Source organism: Gavialis gangeticus, unplaced genomic scaffold (genome assembly GCF_001723915.1).
Source record: "Gavialis gangeticus isolate Ggan-Ray unplaced genomic scaffold, GavGan_comp1, whole genome shotgun sequence".
Classification (NCBI taxonomy): domain Eukaryota; kingdom Metazoa; phylum Chordata; order Crocodylia; family Gavialidae; genus Gavialis; species Gavialis gangeticus.
The window spans coordinates 67,523,296-67,535,701 of record NW_017729030.1 but is presented as its reverse complement, the minus strand read 5'-3'; the positions used below and the strand labels follow the sequence as shown (position 1 = coordinate 67,535,701).

Here is a 12,406-nt window from a genome sequence, read left to right as displayed (position 1 = left end):
ACTGTACTTCATAAGCATGACTGGGAAGACGAAGAATACGGCCCAGGAAACAATGAATTCAGGGACCCATTAATCTTGGCTGGAGTGAATGCTCTGCTGAAAGGCTGGATGTTTTTCACCTGATTTCATGTGTGTGTGTGTGTGCGCGCGCACGCGCGCGCGCGTGCATGCATGCGTGTGGAGTGTGCGTGTGGGTATGGTGGGGTGTGTGGGAGGGTATTGGGTGTGTGTGTGGGTATGGTGAGGTATAGGGTGTGTGATTTGGGATGTGGGGTGTGTGGGAGGATTGTTCTTTGTGATGTGGCTGTGCCCAGCCTGTCTGCAGGTGGTGGTAGGGGAGGGAGGTGGTAGGGGAGGGGGTCTTCAGGTGCCTGCCTGGTTTGCAGCATGCTGCAAAGAGATGGGAAAGCAGTTGCTGCCAGTGGGCAGCAAGAGAAGTCCCTGAGGGGGAGGGGGGAAGTGAAGCCTGGCACCACTGACTCTCTTGGCCTCTCTTCCACATCTGCCTGGTAGGGCTGCATCCAAGCCTGCACTGGTTCTTGCTGTGGCTCCCACCCCACCTGCCTATCTGATGCCTTCTTGGTAGGGGATTATGAGCATCTGAGCTCCTTCACCCCCCTCTCTCCCCACTCCCATGCTAGCTGGGCCAGATACAGTTAATTGGAGATTGCCCACCTGTGGGCTGAATCCAATCAGCTGGCAGGCCAGATCCAGCCCACAGACCATATTTTGCCCATCCCTGGTCTACAGGTTGGTTCTGGTGAGCAGGATCAATTTGCAGGCTGGATTGGGCAAGTCTGTGAGCTTGACCCAGTGCACAGGGTCAGTCCCTGGGCCTGATGCATCACATGGGGCTGCATTATCTGGCCCACAGGGCTCTCCATGGATCTGAATTTAGTGGTAGGATGCATAGTGGCATCATTATTGCCATTGCTCCAAGAGCTGTAGCAGTTAATGGTGCCCCCACTTCCCCTCTTCCAATTTCCAGACCCATGGGATAGATGACATAGCTGCATGGGCTGGATCTGGCCTGTGGGCTGGATCTTGGTCAATCCTTGGTTAAACAATCACTTGTATAGGATAGTTTAGATAGGGGTGATTCTGCCTTGGGCAGGGGTTGGATTAGATGACCTGACTTAACCTTCCAACTTCTATGATTCTATGATTCTTTCACACCCATAAAGTAAGGAGCAATGCATGGGAAGGGAGGGAAAGGGATCACGAAAGGAACAAGGACAAGACATGAACTCCCTGGCAGCTTCTGCAGGAAATTGAGGCCAAAAAGCCTGAATCTGCTCTTACATGCATAAAAATAAATCAAGGGCACACTACTGCAAATCAGAGAGGTTAGATCCTCTCATGACACAAACTGACTTATCACTGGCCAAGGTTCTGATTTAGGATCAGGCCCATGTATGTAGGTACACAGACATACACACATATACAGATAAAGGGCCTATTTCTTCCCTCATCTATATTGATTTTTAAGTGGGTGGTAACTTATGGATTTCAAAAGGATTATATTTGCATCTCAGTAATTCAGATTAAAAGCAGATTGCTACTGCAGTGTTTTAGACCGCGTTTCTCAATCCATGGGTTGTGACCCAAAAGTGGGTCGCAAGAATGTTGTAAAGGGCCGTGAGGAGGTTCTAGGGAATCATACAGTTTCCTTGTGCAGGCTGCAATGCTGGCAGCCTGCACGGAGGCCGCATGCAGCCCAGGGGCATGGCGAGCACACAGCATTATGAGCGCAGCCTCAGGAGCCAGAGAGGGAGGGAGAGAGCCAGATGCAGCAGCCGGGGGCAGGGGGAGCGAGAGAGAGAGGCTGTGTGGGTGAGAGACTGTGTAAACAGAGGGTCGTGGGCCATGGGTTGCATCAACCTGATGATTATGCTGATGGCTCCCAGTGTGAAAAAGTTGAGAACCACTGTTTTAGACAGTCTGTCTGAGATGCTCATGCTGAAAATCCCCTTCATGCTGACAATCCCCTTGGTTATCTGCAATTATTTTTTGTCCATTCTGCATTTGGATAAGCAGGTTCATAGTGTAATGTTTTTGCTGCGAGTCACCAAGTCTGTATGTCTCAGTAAAGGAAATGACTGAATTTGAGAAGCACATTCCATCTATTGTTTCTCCTGTTGCAGTTGCTGTATGTTTTATATCAGCATGCAAAGGAATTTTAGCTTTGTTTTGTGCTCTTGTTGTTTAAACTAATTATTTATTGACCTAAGAAGAATCAGAAAAAATGTTTCCTTTATACCTAAAGGACTAGATGCTGAGTAGATGTATATCAGTAGTTATCCAACGTAAAGAAACCAATCGAGGTTCACAGCAGTTGCAGGGCTGGCCAGAAAGGTATTTTGTTCTGTCTTCACATCAGGACAATACAGTGGCTGTGCTTGGGAAGAGAGAGAATTTGACTGAGACAGAAGGTGAATTTGAAAAAAAGTTACAATCCCCTTCCCCCAGATCCTGCTATGGGAAGGTAAGTGAGCCAGGGCTGTCTGTGTTTCGTTTGCTGAGTATTTCTCTGGCAGACTGCGTGTGTTTTGGGTGTGTGCTTTGAGCATCTGGGAATGCTGCTAGCTGAGTGATTGCTGAGTGGTTGCTGGGTGTTCGTTGCCTGTGTCTGAAAAAAGCCCTAACAGGGGGCAGAGCCATTCCAGCCTCAGCAGGGTATAAAAGGAGACTCCTGGAGTGAGCACTAGCAACAGGAGGACCGACCAGGCCTCCCCAATGTTAGAAGGATTAAAGCCATTGCCACCAAGAACAAGCAACAGGTGGTGGTGGTTGGAGACTCCCTTCTGAAGGGGATGGAAGCATCCATCTGCCAGCCTGACCTGTTGTCTCGGGAGGTGTGCTGCTTGCCTGAAGCCTGGATCTGAGATGTCACAGAAGGATTACCATGACTCATCTGGCCCTCTGACTACTACTACAGGCTGCTTATCCATGTGGGCAACAATGGTATTGCCGGGGGTGACCCTGAGCATATCTAAAGTGACTACAGGGCTCTGGGTGCAAGGGTGAAGGGGGCAGGGGCTCAGGTGGTGTTCTTGATCCTTCCAGTCAGGAGGAAGGGAAAGGCAGGAGTGGAGGCATCCTGCAGAGCTATACATGGCTGCACAGATAGTGTCACGAGCAGGGTTTTGGCTTCTTTGACCACGGGATGTTGTTCCAAGAAGGATTGCTAGGAAAAGATGACAAAGAGAGGGAAGAGCATCTTCATAGACCTTCACTTTCTCATCCCTTGGTATCCCCAGCTGTAAAGTGGTAGTGATGAGCATTTGAGAACTACAGAAGAAAAGGGACATATAAAGACTATATGTGATAATAGTGACTTACAACATTTTGACACGTGTGACTTGTGTTTAGGAAGCAAGTGTTGCTCTCAACTGCCAGCATTTCTGTGTTCTCTCAGCTTTCATTTCCACAGTTCAGAAGTCATGCAGAGAGTGCTGTCTTTGACTACACATAGTCATTCTCACAATTCCTCTACCAGGGGTCTCAGCCACTATTTTATATTTATCTTTTTCATTTATTTTTTTAGCTCCCCTTGTGTAGTTAGTATCCCAGGCTTTGCTTTGCCTTCTGTTTTTGTCCACAGCTATTTTCTTCCATGTTCTGGAAGGAAACCCACAAGGTTTAATGATCCTTGAGGCATGGTAACTTCACCAGCTCTAAGCAACAACACCAATTCTTCTCTTTTTTCCTCCAGATTTATATGCAAGAAGCTTTTTTGACATTGGTACAATTTGTCCTGCTTACATCAATGCAAACTGGGAGGAGACTCAATATATCATCATTCTATGAGATTATTGGAAGGAAATTTCATGGGCATGTTGAAGCTACAGCAAGTAACCCATTATGGTTTGGCATTAAATCATTAATGGGCTCATCTATATGTGCAATGAATGCACCTGAATAAACTCTGGCACAGTTCACACCACAGTGTGTTGCTCCCAAGTTCAGCATTTACATGTGTGCCTGGGACTGCAGCACATTAAGCCAGGGTGGCACAGTCCCAGCTGGCAGGGAGCCCAGGGGGTCCGCCTATGAGTCCGGAGTTGCTCCACCCTGGTTCAATGATGTGCTATGGAGGGGCTCGCTAGGGCACAAGGGTGCTACAGTGCAGGACTAGCCAGCAGGCAGCCCCACACTGTAGCACCCTTGCACTGTGGCCAACCTCAGACACCATCTACACATGCATTGTGGCGCACTAAATAACTCCATTGTAGAATAGTACTTGTGTCTGCCTACAGCTGAGTTAATTAGTTTACTGTGGCCTAATAGCCACATATGTAGATGGTGACACTTTACTGAGGACCTAAGTAGTCAACTCTGCAGTAAAGCATACAGTAGATGTCCTTAATGTTATGCAATTCATGTGTCCTACATGAAGCTTGTCAAAGAGAATGAGCAAATAGCACTTGATCAAATCAGCTTAAGGCCAAAAGCAGGTGCAATTGAACTTGCCTTAAGCCACAAGAAAGGTGACCAACCAATGGAAGTGGAACCACACTAATCCCTAGTAGAACTCATGGTCTCAGTGGATAAATTTTGCCCTTCATCTTTGGCTGAAAAACTTGGTAGCAGGTTAAAGTGATTTAATCAAGCACAAAGTGTCTGTAGGAACTGGCCCTTAAAGTACTTTTCAATATACTTTGAACACTCTGAGAAAAAATGGAAGATCAGAAGCTATTTTGTACTATATTGCCAGGCCTTGTATACACTCTGTGCAATACAGTTTCTTTTCCTCCATTTTTTATTGCTATTAGTGAGAGTTTGGGTTGAGCACAGGCAAAAAGATCAGTATATGTGTGTGTGTATGTGTGTGTTTTCCAAAATGCCGTGATATGGTTTCTTCAGAAGAACACGTGATGCAGTACTTAAAATTGTGTTGGGGGAATATTTACCATGGGAGCAGTGTAGTCAATTAAAGCATTAGTCTTCTACTTACAGGTGAAGTAAAGCACTAGTCTTCCATGTCCACAGACCTACCTTGGGACCTACCATGAAAGAAGACAGTAGTATGCTCTCTGCTAGACATTTTCCCATGCTGTTGTAAAAAAAATATTATTACCCTGGTGTTGACATAGCAATGGCATATTACTGATCTAAATGAGTTTTCCAGTGAGTTTTTGTTATTTTTCTGCCATGTCTATAAAGGAACACATATTTTACTAGGTTCTTCCCAGTCTAGTATTAGGATATCTAAGTAGAATTGTGTGGGTCTAAAAAGGCATTCAATGAAAAGTCAATGCCATTACACTTGGTTTTCTTGCTAATGGGCTTAGAACAGCATGCTTATTTTAGAACTGTGAGTGCACCTTAATTATGAGTGACATCTTGAGTGGATTGTGTCTTCACTCTGTAGAAACCCTAATAGGCTTCTGAGTGCTTTGATTTTGCCTTTACTACCTGCCTAGCAGCTAGGTACAAGGCCTGCAATGCAGGGACCAATGTAATTATGAGGCAGGAAGAGCAAGGCAGTCCATTTATTATCAGGTTCTGGGGACTGATTGCCCCTTTGGTAGATGCATATAGAAAGTTTCCTTTCTATAACTGTATCTGCTACAGTCCACTCTGACAGATTTGGGGCTAGATACACAGTGTGTGTAAATTAGGGTGTAGCTCTCTAGATGGCTATGTTTTAATTATACAAGCCACTCTTTTCCTTTTGTTGTGACTGACTAATGTTCTTTCTCAACTAGTAGAAAATGCCGGGTGAAAATACCCTGTCCTTGGCCACATCTTTATGTGTAGTATGAGCTGGGATCACAGAACCATGGCGACTCCCCAAGCAACCTGGGAGCAAGCAAACAGGGGGAACAAACAGGGCAGTTTGCAAGCAGTTCACAAGTCAGTTTGCAACTCAGTTTGTCTCCCCTCTTTTTGAAAGGGAGCCGTTAAGGTAAGTTCTGTCTTTAATTAAGAGTAACTAACATACATATATTTAGTGTAGGTAGCTAAAACTTAGCAGTTAGACCAATACAACAAAAGCTTTGTTATCTGGCACCCATGCGGGATGGGGGGTGCTGGATAACAAAATTATTCCAGTTAACTGAGAGGCCCAAACAGGCATCTTTGCCTGTTCAGGCTGCTGCCTCTCCCACCATCTCCAAGGTGTCGCCGCCCCTCCCACCGCATTGCCGCCCCTTCCGCAGGCCCTGCGGGATGGGGAGATGGGCCCCGCACAGGCTGCTTTGCCTCAGGCCATGGGGGCTTGGCAAAACCAGAAGTGCCACAGTGGGCACTTGTGGTTTCACTTCTACCTTACAAGACAGCATGCCGGTTAATAGAGCATCCCGGCTTGTAAGGTGCCGGCTAAGGCAGCTTTTACTGTACTTACTCTCCGTGTTTAACTAGAGTCCAGAATGAGGGGAAGTTTTCTAGGGAGTTCGCCTAGCAACTCTTTCTCACCTTCCTCCACTGTAAGCGTGGTGAGAGGAATCAGGTTAGCAGGGAAAAGGGACCCTTTTGGGATTAAGGAGCAGCAAATGGGTCAGCGTATAGGGGAGTTTGCTAGGAAAGGTCTGCTTGGAAAGAGGGGCAGGAAGAGAGAGGTAGTGGATTAAGAGTCTCAAATGAATGGCTGAAGGATGTCACAATGACAGAGCCACTGCCATTGCCAGCGCTTCCTCTGCTTGTACCTGTGAGGTGTCTGTCCAGGCAGGACTGCTCACAGTCGATGCTTCCATCCAGGTCCTGGTTTAGCCCTGTGGAGACTGCAGCTTCCAGGTTCCTTCCAGTGACAGCCAGATGGGGGAGTGCCTACTGTGTCAGTGGTGCCTCCTGGTGGTGTCCCTCAGAGTGAAGACAAGAGAGCTACAGGAGGAGATGCCAAGGCTCCAAAGTATCCTCTACCATGATGACTTCACTGAGTCATGCTAAAAGGAGACCTCTAGGACTGCAGCGGAAGGACTGCCAGTGGCAGCACTAGAGAAGGAAAAGGACATGGACTCCCAGGAAGGTGGAAGCTGGAAGCTTTTGACCTCTGGCAGCAAGCAGAAGTTGTCATCTCCACCTGCAGTGGTTTGCCTAGAGAACAGATATGGAGCCATAGAAACAGAGGAGGAAAAGCATGTTCCATTGGTGGAAGAGGCCAGGCCTGGCATCCTCAAGGTTGGAAGGATCGAGACAACTACTACCAAGAGGAAGCGATGGGTGGTGGTGGTTGAAGACTCCCTTCTACAGGGGACAGAGGCATCCATTTGCCAGCCTGACCTCTTGTCTTGCCCAGAGCCTAGTTCTAAGATATCAGGAGAGGATTGCTGCAACTTATCTGGCTTTCTGACTACTACCCCATGTTGCTTATCCATGAGGGCAACAATGATACTGCCAGGGGTGACCCTGAACAGATCAAAAGTGACTGAAGGACTCTTGGTGCAAGGGTGAAGGGGACAGGGGTTTAGGTGGTGTTCCTTATCCTTCCAGTCATAGGTACCAACTTCTGTTTTTGCCAGGGAGGGTCTTGATGATGGACATGTGGAAAGTTTTATGCATTTCTTCCCAAGGGGGACCAGGGTCCTCAGGCCCCCACATACTTGGCACCACTCCCAGGAAGGAGAGAATGCATCCTGCAGATCAATGTATAGCTGAACAGATGGTGTTGCCAGCAGGGCTTTGGCTTCTTCAACCATGGGATGTTGTTCCAAGAAGGAGTGGTAGGAAGAGACAAGATCCACCTGATAAAGAGAAGGAAGAGCATCTTCATAGACAGGCTTGCTAACCTGATGAGGAGAGCTTTAAACTAGGTTTGCTGGGGGATGGAGACCAAAGCCCTGAGATTACTGACAAAATGGGTGACCTGGAGGAAGCACAAGAGAGGGCAACAGGGGAGGTCTTCCCATTCTTCCTGAGAAAGTAGGGCAATTGGCTAGTAACCTCAGATGCCTGTACACAAATGCATGGAGCCTGGGAAACAAGCAGGAAGAATTGGAAGTCCTTGCACAGTCATGGAACTATGAAATGGAATAACAGAAACTGGGATAAAGCACAAGACTGGAGCACTGTCATGGATGGGTATAAATTGTTCATGAAGGACAGGCAGGGGAGAAAAGGAGGAGGAGTTGTACTTTATGTAAAAGAGCTTTATGAGTGCTCAGAGCTCTGGTATGAAACTGGAGCTAGGCTTCTTGAAAGTCTCTGGCTAGGGTCAGAGAGCACCAAGGGTGATGTTGTGGTGAGTGTCTACTATACACCACCAGACCAGAAGGATGAGGTGGATGCGGATTTCTTCAAAAAGCTAGCAGAAATTTCCCAGTCACAAGCCCTGGTTCTCATGGGGGGACTTCAGTCACCCTGACACCTACTGGGAGGGCCATACAGCAGTGCACAGGCAATCCAGGACGTTTTTGGAGTGCTGGGAACAATTTCCTGGTGCAAGTGTTGAAGGAGCTGTTACACAGGGACTTAATTAAGCACCTAATTAAATGAGGTCGCTCAATGGGCTGTACCTTATACTGTCCGCTCACGTAAAGGGAGGTGTTTCTTGGCCCTGAGATAATTAGCTGGTAAACCAGGGTATATCTGTCACTACCCAATTTACCAGGCAATTAGATAAAGTTAAGTTAATTACCACACACTCAATTAGCACTGAAACGAATAACAAGGTTTATTAATAACAACAACAAATAACAACATTTAACAAGTAAAAACATCAACAGATAATCACAGGTTTACACTCTTAAATACTAACCACAAGTAATCAATGAACAGCCAATACCTAATTAATCAATTAACTATAACAGGGAGAAGGGGTGGAATTTATTACAGAGGGGCAAGAGTAGTTTTATTTATCTCCACTGCTATCTGATCTGTCACTAGCCATCTGTCCTCCAATACAGGTCAGTAGTGGCTTACCTCCCACCTTGCTGCCTTTTTAACAAGGGTACTTAACTAATAAAAAGACAGAAGAAGGAGGGGAAGGATTGAGGCAATACTTACTAAAAAAGCAAAGAGCTGCTGTGTGTCAAAGACACATACACCCAGGGAGGAAAAGTCTGGGAAGCCGACCCTATTTACTTTAGTGTGGAAGTAAATCTGGAGGGGAGCAACTACGTGGAGACCTTTGAGTCTCTGGAGTATACACAGCCTTCACGGAGTGTATATCTTCTCCTTCAGTCAGTCTTTCCCTACGTTCTCATACCCTAGTCAGTCTCCAACACAGGCCTCAATCAAGCTCACTCCCTTAACCACACTGTGCACACACGCACCTTCAGTCCCACGCAAAACCACACATAGTCCTAGGCACACACCCAGGCACACACAGAGCTCTGCCCACACACACCCTTTATAGGCTATATACACGTTACCTAGGTGGCTCTGCACTTGGCCCCAAAATCTTCACACGACACCTCTTTCAGGGGTCTTACAGCATCTTTCATGACACAAGGTCACTCCTGGTTCACTCAGTGGCCCACTTTCCATCTGTGCTGTGGTAGACACCATAGTGCTGTGTATCTGGCACCATAGTGTCTTCATCCTTGTACGTAGACAGAGACCCTAATTTTGGCCTCAACAGAGCCAACTAGGGGCCATGCTCTCCTTGACCTGCTGCTCACAAACAGGGAAGAATTGCTGTGGAATGCAGAAGTGGTAACTTGGGCAACAGCAACCACGAGATGATTGAGTTTAGGATCCTGAGAAAAGAAAGGAAGGAGAACAGCAGAGTACAAACCCTGACTTTCAGAAAAGCAGACTGATTCAATCAAGGAATTCATGGACAGAATGCCAATAGGCCGTTTGAGGGGGAAAGGAGTCCAGGAGAGCTGGTTGTACTTTAAACATGCCTTACTGAGGGCCAGAAATGAACTATCCTGATGCACAGGAAGACTAGAAAGTGTGGCAGAATACCATCTTGGCTTAGCAGAGAACTCTTCTGTGAGATAAAACACAAAAAGGAAGTTTACCAGAAGTGGAAACTTGAACAAACAATTCAGGAGAAGTATAAGCATATTGCTCAGGCATGCAGAAATGAAATCAGGAGCTGCAGCTAGCAAGCAACATGAGTGGCAGCAAGAAGGGTTTCTACATGTATGTGAGCAACAAGAGGAAGATCAGAGAATGGGTGGGTCCCTTACTGAATGGGGGAGGCAACCTAGTGACAGATAATGTGGAAAAGGCTGAAGTAGCCAATGCCTTTTTCAGCTTCATCTTCACAGGCAAGGTCAGCTCCCAGACTACTACACCTGGCAGCACAGTTTGGGGAGGAGGTGAGGAACCAAAAGTGGCAAAAGAACAATTTAGGGGCTATTTAGAATAGGTAGATATGTACAAGTCTGTTGGGTGGGATGCAGTGCACCCTAGGGTGTTCAGGGAGTTGACCAATGTGATTGCAGAACTGTTGGCCATTATCTTTGAAAACTTGTGGCAGTCAGTAGAAGTCCTGGATGATTAGAAAAGGGAAAATATAGTGCCCATCTTTAAGAAGCAGAACAAGAGGGATCTGTGGAACTACAGACCTGTCAGCCTCTGCTCAATCCCTGGAAAAGCCATGGAGCACATCCTCAAGGAATCCATTTCTAAGCATTTGGAAGAGAAGAAGGTGATTAGAAACAGTCAGCATTGATTCACCAAGGGCAAGTCATGCCTGACCAACCTGATTGCCTTCTATGACAAGATGCAATAATCTCTCTATACACTGTGTAAACACAAATCATACCAAAAATATTTTTTGTAATAAAATTAAAATATGTTATAATGGATGTTTGACTTTCAGTATAAGATTTGGGGGTTTTTTCTGGTTCCAAGTTGGCAACTCTCTCCTCCTAAAAGAGGTATGTCTGGGGGGCAAGGGGAGGGACATCTGGTAGCAAGTGTCAAGGGTTAGAGGTGGGACTTCCAGTCCCAAGATGATGACCAGGGGGTGGGGCACCTGTCAATGGGCAGGGCTACCCATGCGGCCCTTGACAGCTCACCAGAACTTATTAAGCGGTCCTCCAGCCAAAATAATTTTCTGCCCCTGCTGTAGCGCCTTGGAATCCAGCCTGCAGAGGCTTCCTTCTGCGTCTGTTGCCATGTTCCAGTCTATGATTTACTTTTAGAGGAGAACCTGGACAACTGCTACTTCAAAACTGTTTCCTCCCACTTAAGGTCAGATCTTCAGCACAGATGTCAGTCCGAATTGACTTCAGTGCTGATAAACTGATTTATACCAGCTGAAGGTCTGGCCCCCTGTCTGCATATCTCTCCCCTCCCCTCCCCACCCCAATCCATGTAGTTTTGGTAGTTTCATTATCAGTTATCATCTAATGTCTTTGAATGTGCTATTTGCTGTAGCCTGGATCTCCACAGGTTTTGTATAACTTTCTCCCCAACCTTAAGGATTTCATCAATATATCTCTGGAGGTCCAGTGGTAGATGTATTTCTTTTTTGTTATAAGTGTAGTGTGTGTATATGCTTTACAATACGAATATCTTTGCACTATAAAATAAAGGAGCAAAATATAAAATATGACAGTTGACAGGGGTGGAGACATCCTCACTGACCAAAATAACTCAAAAGTACCAGAAAGCACTAAACATGAAGAATCCAAAACAAGCAAGTGACATTAATTTTTCAGTTTTTGCTTTTTCTTTTTGCTATTTTTTCTTCTGTTTGTCTTTCAGATGGCAAAGCAAAACCAGATGAAGCAAATCTGTTGCTCATTTGTACTTTTCTCAAATATATTGAAATTATTTAATATTATTTTCCTCTTGATGATCTCACTCAAAATAAAGCAAGCACTTTTCAACTACTATACAATATCATCCTATCAATTGCACCAATATGAATTAAGTAATCCCATCTAAATGACTCCAGCAATAGTGGTATTAAAATACTATGAAAGGAGAATCAAGTCCACAATATACTGAGTCATCCAAGATTCCAGTTTCTTTCTACTGTTCTGATAACACAAAGTAAGCCCGCAAACTAATTTGACAGAAAATTTAGATTAGATTTACGTTGTTCTGGATCTCCAGAACAGCACAAGGTACAACTAAACTTTTAAATTTACGGGGAGTTTGATTCTCCATTCACAGTAATCTAACACCAGCTGCGGTGTCCTTGTGAATGTGGCCAGATGCCTGATGACATGGTTATTGATGTGGTTCTTTCACCCTAAGCAACGCACTTTGTTATAGGATAAACGCTGTTCACAGACAGTTATATGGGTTCAGTTATTGAAAAAACAAGGGAAAAAATCTCAGGGCTATGCTTGATTTTTTTTTTAAATCCCTTTTTAATTGTACTTCATCTGGACATTTAGTGAAGGGAAAACTTGGAAAGTGTGAAGAAGGCAACTGCAGCTTAAAGACCTGTGTACCTGTTTTGACAAATTTAGACTTTTTAAAACAAAGTGTGTGTGTGTGTGTGTGTGTGTGTGTGTGTGTGTGTGTGTGTGTGTGTGTGTGTGTGTGTGTG

At 45.6% G+C, this 12,406-nt stretch overlaps 1 protein-coding gene across 2 annotated transcripts in view; it reads left to right on the top strand.

Annotated features, from left to right (window-relative positions):
- The window catches only part of SHROOM3 (shroom family member 3), a 136,923-nt gene that overhangs the window by 65,592 nt on the left and 58,925 nt on the right, over window positions 1–12,406 (top strand). Inside the window, exon 1 of one of the 2 annotated variants that reach the window (XM_019522318.1) lies at window positions 9,571–9,581. The exons of the other annotated variant lie outside the window; for it this stretch is intronic. The gene's annotated coding sequence lies outside the window, so the exon portion shown is untranslated. Of the gene's footprint in view, window positions 1–9,570; window positions 9,582–12,406 lie in introns of those variants that run through there. 2 annotated transcript variants of the gene reach the window in all.